Source organism: Nicotiana tabacum, chromosome 24, assembly GCF_000715075.1.
Source record: "Nicotiana tabacum cultivar K326 chromosome 24, ASM71507v2, whole genome shotgun sequence".
NCBI lineage: Eukaryota > Viridiplantae > Streptophyta > Magnoliopsida > Solanales > Solanaceae > Nicotiana > Nicotiana tabacum.
The window spans coordinates 9,893,093-9,901,606 of NC_134103.1; the positions used below are offsets into that span (position 1 = coordinate 9,893,093).

Consider the following 8,514-nt stretch of genomic DNA (forward strand, 5'->3'; position numbering starts at 1 on the left):
CTCCCCTTAGGATTTGGTAATGTTGTAATAATTTGTGATATGTGAGCGTCGTGTACACGAGGTGACGAGTGCGTACACAAGATAAATACGGAAATTTCGGTTCTTGATGAGTAGTCTTGTTTTAAATTCCTTAACTGAATTGCCTTAGCATGTGTAGCTGTTATATTAATCCTAGTATCGCATGTCTACGTGTCTTAATTTTTACTTGAAATTTGTGCAACATACTTAGTTGAATTACTTGCCTCTGTGATCTTGTATTTAGTCTTTAACTGTATGATTCCTTGTTGTAAATTCGTTGTTCCATAGGTTACGAGTTGTGTATTTACTTTTGGGATTAGGAGGCGGTATCTCGGGAGATCCCTTGTTGCATATTTACTTTTGGGACTACGAGGCGGTACCTCGAGAGATCCCATGTTGCATATTTACTTTTGGGACTACGAGGCAGTACCTCGGAAGATCCCCTTGTTGTATATTTACATTTGGGACTATGAGACGATACCTCGGGAGCGCTCCTGTTATTTACCTCTATTTGCTGTGCTGTTACCTTTCTGAAATTTCTTGTTGTTCATTTTTCAATTATTTCATTGTATTATTATATTTTCTGCCTCATTTCCTTTTATTCCAGTAGGGCTCTGACCTGACCTCGTCACTACTCTACCGAGGTTAGGCTTGGCACTTACTGGGTAGCGTTGTGGTGTACTCATAATATACTTCTGCACGTTTTTTTGTGCAGATCCAGGTTCTTTCTACCAGGCCAGATACCAGTGAGTTGAACCGTACGTGGAGACTTCAAGGTATATCTGCCAGCATCCGCAAACCTCGGAGTCCCTCTCTATCCTTATTATGTTGTTTTTCTTATTTTCTTTAGACTGTGATGTATAGAGACACTTAGTATTTTCTCTTAGAAGTTTGTGACTTATTTCTACCGGATTTTGGGAGTTGTAATTATTTGAATCGCAGTTTCTATTTATATATCATATGTTGAGATTTGAGTTCAGTTTTATATTTATTTATTCCGCAAATTGTTAGGCTTATCTAGTCTTAGAGACTAGGTGCCATCACGGCATCCTACGGAGGGAAATTGGGGTCGTGACACCCGGTCTTTCGAATAAAATTTTATATATATACTAGTATTTTTCTCAAAATATCTTACATAACCAACGAGTGGCACCCAAAGTCTCAAAATGACTGAAGGTGCCATGGTTGAAGTGCGGAAGTCCCACACGCAATATTTAGGATCGAGACTCTCCGGATGTTTTAGTTTTAGTTGTTCACCTATTACTTCTTCTTTTTATGCTCCTTTTGTTAATTTCTCTTATTTTCTTCATCTTTGTTATTATTATTTTTTTTTTGTACAATCTCATTTTTATATTATATATTTGCTTCCTTTGTCTTTTTCTCGATCTTCAAATTTTATTTGGATGTATTTTAATCACTTTCTCTTTTTATCCATCTAATGTTATTTTATTAATTATAGAATTTTTTTACAGTGATGCATCCAAGACATAATATAATATTAATTAGTTTGCATGTAGATTGAAGGGGTGTATCACATATTCGTTTATGCATAAAAATCTTTTAAAATTGGATTGAATAAATTCAAAATAAATCGAATCGGACCGAACTGAATTAATCCAAAACGGATCGAATCGACTGAATGTACACCCTAATTCAGTCTTCTTTACTAGTGGTTAGTTTGCATTAAAATAGTGGCACCTGTAGCCATCAAATTCTGGATTCGCCTTTGCATATAAATAAGACATGCCCGCTTAACCGCTACCCTTCTACCCTAATTCTCAACCTACATACCTTCCTATCAAGGATCATGCCTTCAGTAATTAAGCTGAAGTAGCGCCATGTCATACCTAATCATCTCTCCCCAATAATTCGTTGGCCTATCTATTTTACGATCCATTTTCTTCCCTTTTTCCCTCTGAAAATAGAATAGTTTTCTTTACGCCTTCTTGGCCACTAGCTCCCATTTTATCTTCACTCCTCCTGCTCTAATTTATTTGCAGCATTAGGTCAACTTCTTTCTACTATTTTCATGATTAAAATGGAATGGCCTTAGTTATTTTTACTCTGAGATAAAGTCCATTGGAACTTATTTGAGTTGACATGCTTATTCTCGTGTTAAATTCGTCTTTTGGTTTTTTTTTTTTTTAATAGGATACCGTTCCATGATCAATTCAGATCAGATTAGCATTTTGGGCGTTTCTTATTTGTAGTTACAAAAGAAATAGGATTTAGGTGTTATCAACAAGCTTGGTAAATTATAAGTAGAACGAGTTATATATGGAGACTAGATAAAAGAAATTGTTGGTAGCGCAAACATAGTCTTACATTGGTAGCTGAAAGATTGGGAATCTACGTGTAAGAATCTCTTAATAATATGAAGTCCTTTGATAAAATCGGGCTTAGCCAAATAACAGTGGCAGGCACGTTCATGGTGTTCAAACCGAACCGACAAATTGCATCAACCCAAAAAGTCAATCCAAACCGATTAAAAATCCCGATTAGATTTGGTTTGATTTGGTTGGGTATTGAGTAGAAAAATTCGGACCAAACCGACATATAAACGACATATAAAAATATAATTTTTATATATACTTTTAAGACTTTATATCAATTTTCTTTAAGAAATATTTGAAATCCTCTCATGTGATGTAATATTTAATAGAATTATGAAGTGCATTCATTTTTATTTACTTTAAATAATAGTAGGTTGTACCATCACTTTGTGTTATGGAAATACATCAATCTCTTTGCAGTTCTTCTATATTCATATGTCAAAATCTATTAAATTCTTGTATCTTTTTCGAATTTGAAATAGTATTTCAACAATTTAAATTAAATAGAACATATCACTATTTAGGTATTATATTGATGAATTTTATGTTTAATTATTAAATTCGGTTAACCTTGAAAGCATACGTCGATGAAAATTTATTGTTAGACGACTAAGAAAATAATTATCATGTATTACTAAAGAAATTCTCCCATAAGAATATTTAATAGATAATATTTTTATTAGTTTTTTCAAATTTTACTGAATATATATTCACTAATTCTCAAAGCTTTATCCGTAATTTTAATAAAGTAAGATTGAAATAATATTTATTTAACAAAAAAAATCCGAAAAACCCAGAATATTTTATGTTTATTAACATCATCGCTCCTCTTGTACGGTTTCATTATAACATGTTAAGGTACTGTTTACATCGGCATCGAGCAATTCATGTTCATGTTGCTCACTACAAAAAAAAAAAAAAAATAGAATTAGCTGTGAATTTCGTCGCTAATCTGTCGCCACATCGATCGTAGCTGATAGAATTTTTTGATAATATATCATTAATCCATCACTAAATAGAGTCATCGATGAATTTATTTTGTTTAGCTACAGAATTTGTTTGTTGCTAATTCTTGTTTTTATTTACTACGAATCGACTAGTTAAAGAAGATAAAACGAGTGGATGCGCATGCAATTGCAGGATGTACAGAAATCTGATCTCACCCGTTTATTTTCGTATTAGTTAATTCTAACAGGAAAATAAAATATTACTTGCAATTAATAGTTATGATAGATAATTAGGATGGATAATTAAGATTTAAGACCCATGTTCTCGTTATCAACATGAGTTGTGGTGGGATGGATAAGATCCCTCTGTACTTAATTAGATATTTCGGGTTCGAGTGATGGGTATGAAAAAAATCCTGTTGGGGCGCGCTTCCCCCTTAGATGGGCCTTACATGGCGTGAATCCGAACATAGTCGTGCTCCAATACGGATACCGTACACGAAAAAACAAAACAAAACAAAAATTATGCGTTCTCAATTTAAGATTTTCAATAAATTATTGTTACGACCAATTAGTTGGGGACCATGAGTGGCATACTCAACGAGTAAATACCTCATCTTAATTTAACAATCTAAACACATACTCAACAAGCTAATGCCATGCCCTACAACTCGTCTCCTATAAGCAAGTCTTTACACACAATTAGCAAAAACTCAGAAGAAGTGTAAACATAATTCAAACTTAACACAGATAAATCCTTATTACAAGCTTAACTCCATTCAGAAAAATTCTAGTTGAATAGAAACTATGTTACTCAGCCCTTTATATCTCAATCTCTGTTCATGATCCTCCATCTGTAAACATGTAAAGAAGAAGGGGATGTTAGAGAAACAATAATTGGAAAACGGGATTGAGAAGGCTTGAGGCGTGAGAACGACTTTCCTTAAAGAAGTTATTGCATGTATACAGATTTGGAAAAAATACAGACAATCTTTTTCACGATACAACAAGCCACTATTTGATACTTGCATATTTTTCTGAATCTCTTTGTAGGGAATCTTACGTTTATTTATAGAGCAAAAGTCATGCCTTTTACAAAAAGTCACCTTATTTCATTAACATGTGTGCCTGTTTATTTGGATTTTTAATTCAAATAAAACTGATTTTCTGTTATATAAATAAAAATACAAATATTAATTTAATAACCGGTCTGGCCCAAGCCAAAGTCCAAATATTTATTTAATATTTAATAATAATAATAATAATAATAATAATAATAATAATAATAATAATAATAATAATAATATATACAAGTACTTACGCATACACTTAATAGTGTGTATTCTTAGGCAAATATAAAATGAACAAGAACTTACAGAGGATGAGTCCTTTTTTCTTTTTTCTTTTTGGTTTCCTACTCCGTGTCTAGTACCTGCTTTGGGACGTAACGAATTTGCGCAAGAAAGTTCCGCTTTAGAGGATAAAGAACTCCCTACCAATCTATAATCAACTCGAACCCGAAACCACTGATTAATCATACTGCGTTCTTCACTATTTGAAAGATAATCATCAAAATGACAACTTGATTTTTTATAATTTTTTTTGCAATTAATTACCAGTAAAAAAATCTAGATTTTTTGTAATTCAACCTCCGCTACCAATAAAATAGTACCAAAGAAATTGAGATGGATGAAATAATAATTTTGTGCTGAAGTTTACCAGGCCCTGATTTTGATGGGTCAGCGTGAATTCCTGGAGTATACATCTTCGAACGACGTGGCACTGCAAATTTAAGGGACAATCCTTCTCCAATTTTATAGCTATCACCTCTATAACCTAAATCCAAAGATGATTTAAATTATAATACAGCAGAATTAAATCGGCTATAATCTAAATACAAACTATTATGCTAGTAGTTTCATTTTATATAACAGTGTTTGTCTGCATATAAAATATCAGAAAAAAGGAATTTTGTTTTTACACATAATATGTGAAACATACCAGAAATGCACTTAGAACTTATTTATATGCAAAAACATGGATTAAATAAAATAAATCTCTCTTTGTGCCAATTTGCCCATCTTTATTTCAAGAGCCAATTTTAACAAATATTTACCAGAAATATTTATTAGATAGCAGTTACAGGGGCCAAAACACTTTTTTTTTTTTGCAGAATTGTTTTCTCACAATTAAAATTGCAAATCCAAATACTCGTAAAAGAACAAAACGAAAACCAAATTATACACATTATTAACTCTTAATAACAATAAATTGGACAAAAAGTTAGGACCAAAAAGAAATTATCACACTTCAGTAAGGGATTACTAAACCTGATAATTTCCGAGAGGATGTTGTTGAGGATAGACAAAGAATTAAGACAAAAAAGGCTAAGAAGAAAAATGAGAATGTTTTGTAATTCATGGCTTCAAAAGCTATGAGGAAGAGAAGAAGATCAAGTTGGAGAGAAAAGGGATAAATTCTCTAAAATATGACTATATGAGGGTGCTTAATCAATTAAGTAGCTTATATACTAATTTTTTTTATAGTGAGTTTAACTAATATTCACCAACAGTGTAAATTATTTTTGCACTATCAGATCACTATTAGGGGAGCCTTGGTAGCATTGGTGTAACTGATAAAATTGATGTCATGTGCAGAGGCGGAGCTAGCCTTTTGGCTACGGGTTCGGCCGAACCCAGTAGCTTTTGTATAAATCATATATTTGTCTTAAGAAATCTATTGAATATGTATAAATTATTTATTTAGAACTCAGTGACTTAAGAAAACTAAAATCTTGAACCCATAAACTTCAAATCCTAGCTACGCCTCTAGTCATGTGAACAGGAGGCCACGGGTTCAAGGCGAAAAAACAACCTCTTGCAGAAATACAGGGTAAGACTACGTACAATAGGCTCTTGTGTTCCGGTCCTTCCCTGCCCATGGCGGGAGCTTAGTGACCGGGCTGCCTTTTTTTATCATCTATTATAGCAGATAACTTGCTTCACGTTCAAGAATACAAATTTTACTTTTTATATATAATAACATGTAAATATTTGGTGACTTGATAGTATAAATTTTATTTTTGCACTATTAGTATATGCTAAACTCTTTTTATAATTTTTCTCAACAGGCATTACTCTTAGAAAATTATCACTTTCTTTTCTCGTTTAGGGGGCTTGACTTGGAGTCTTCTTGGACTAACACTTAAAAATCATAACACTACAGTTGGTCCACTTTAAGTCTTCTTTCTTTTTTCTTTTTCTTTTTTAGTTTAAGTCTTCTCAAGTTGATGACTACGAAATACCACACTTTCAAATTTTTACTTTGCAGGATCTAGTCAAATAATAAATAAATATTACAAGAATTTATTTCGTAATTGTTTTCTACTTTACATTATCAAGAAATCCATTTTATTAAATTTTGCTGCAAATTTCCGGTAAATAATTGTTGTAATATAGAAGCTGATAATGTTGACTTACTGTATGAAAAATTTGATAGTAGCAAACCTGTTATTGTATGTGAAGGAAAGAAAAGTGGACAAAATAAAAGAAAGAAAAATCAAAAAGAGATGAACTTATGATGTAAGCGTTTACATCGACATTCTTATGATTTCTTGACTTGGAAACAGCCTCTCTACCCCAGGGTAGGGGTAAGGTCTGCGTACACAATATCCTCTCCAGACTCCACTAGTGGGATTATACTGGGTTATTGTTGTTGTTGTTGTATCCCTCAACTTCTTCTTTCTCTCTTCAATTAATAAAGAGTTATTCTTTGTGTGGCCGTGGTGTAGGCAAAATTATCGAACCACGTAAATCTTGTCTTATCTTATGCAATTTATTGCTTTTCTATTTCAAATATTTTTCCCTTCTATTAGCCTGACACATTTTCCAACAACTGGTATCAAAGCACAAACAGTATAATTCTGGTAGAAAAGTACGGTATCGGTGTAGGTGTTATTCTCAAGAATAGTGCGACATTATTGATCATCGTTACTACTCACATGCACTATTCACATAAATTATTTTTGTGAAAAATAGCATCGGAAGAAGGGAAGGTTAAGATTGACAAGTTCAATGGCAAAGATTTTGGATTCTGAAAAATACAAATAGAGGATTATTTGTACCAGAAAAAGTTACACTTACCTCTGACCGAGATAAAATCAGAGAATATGGCCAAAGCGAATTGGGATCTATTAGATCGCCAAGCTCTTGGTGTGATTCGATTGACGCTAACACGACATGTGGCGTTTAACATCATTTACGAGAAGACCACTGCAGGCGTGATGAAGGCATTATCAAATATGTACAAGAAGCCATCTGCTTCAAATAAAGTCTATTTGATGCGTCGATTGTTCAACTTAAAGATGACAGAAGGTGGATATGTTACGGAATATATCAATGAGTTTAATGTAATATTAACTCAGTTGAGTTCTATCAATATAACATTCGATGACGAAGTCAGTGCATTGATTCTACTATCATCTCTACCGAAGAGTTGGTCTGCAACAGTAACTGCAGTTAGCAGTTTATCGGGAAGTACCAAACTCAAATTGGATGATATTAGAGACTTTATTCTAAGCGAAGATATTCGCCGAGAGAATCAAGTGATTCCCCTGGATCTGCTTTGAATACCGAAAGCAGGGGGAGAAACAACCAAAGTGGATAAAGTCATGGTCGTGGCAGATCAAAGTCAAGGATAAGAGGGCAATTCAAAAATTGCAAAGACATTATGTGTTGGAATTGCGATAAAAAAGGCCACTACAGTAGTTAGTGTAGAGAGCCAAAGAAGAAGAAGAACGATCAATACAAGGATGATAATTCAGCAAATGCAATTGCTGAACAAGTCGGTGATGCACTAATTTGTTGTGCACACAGTCCAGTCGAATCTTGGATTCTCGACTCAAGTGCATCCTTTCACTATACATCATGCAAAGAATTATTGCATAATTATATTGCTGGAAAATTTGGGAAAGTTTATCTAGCAGACGGCGAACCTCTGGACATTGTAGGGAAAGGTGAACTTCATATAAAGACTTCACAAGGCACGCTATGAAAATTGCAAAATGTCTGACATGTTCCTGGCCTCAAGAAAAATTTAATATCTATGGGTCAGATTGATAATGAAGTATATACAACAACATTCGGTAACAGATCGTGAAAGATAACCAAAGAAAATTTGGTTGTTGCACGAGGTTTCAAGAAGGAAACGTTGTATGC

General features: G+C 33.3%; 1 long non-coding RNA gene across 1 annotated transcript; it reads right to left on the reverse strand.

The window, feature by feature from the left end:
- Positions 1 to 4,021: 4,021 nt before the first annotated feature.
- Positions 4,022 to 5,794, reverse strand: LOC107784454 (uncharacterized). Its single transcript, XR_001647680.2, has 3 exons — positions 5,629 to 5,794; positions 5,018 to 5,134; positions 4,022 to 4,152 (listed from the first exon to the last, which is right to left on the reverse strand). It is a non-coding gene; the product is annotated as an uncharacterized LOC107784454 (long non-coding RNA).
- Positions 5,795 to 8,514: the final 2,720 nt, after the last annotated feature.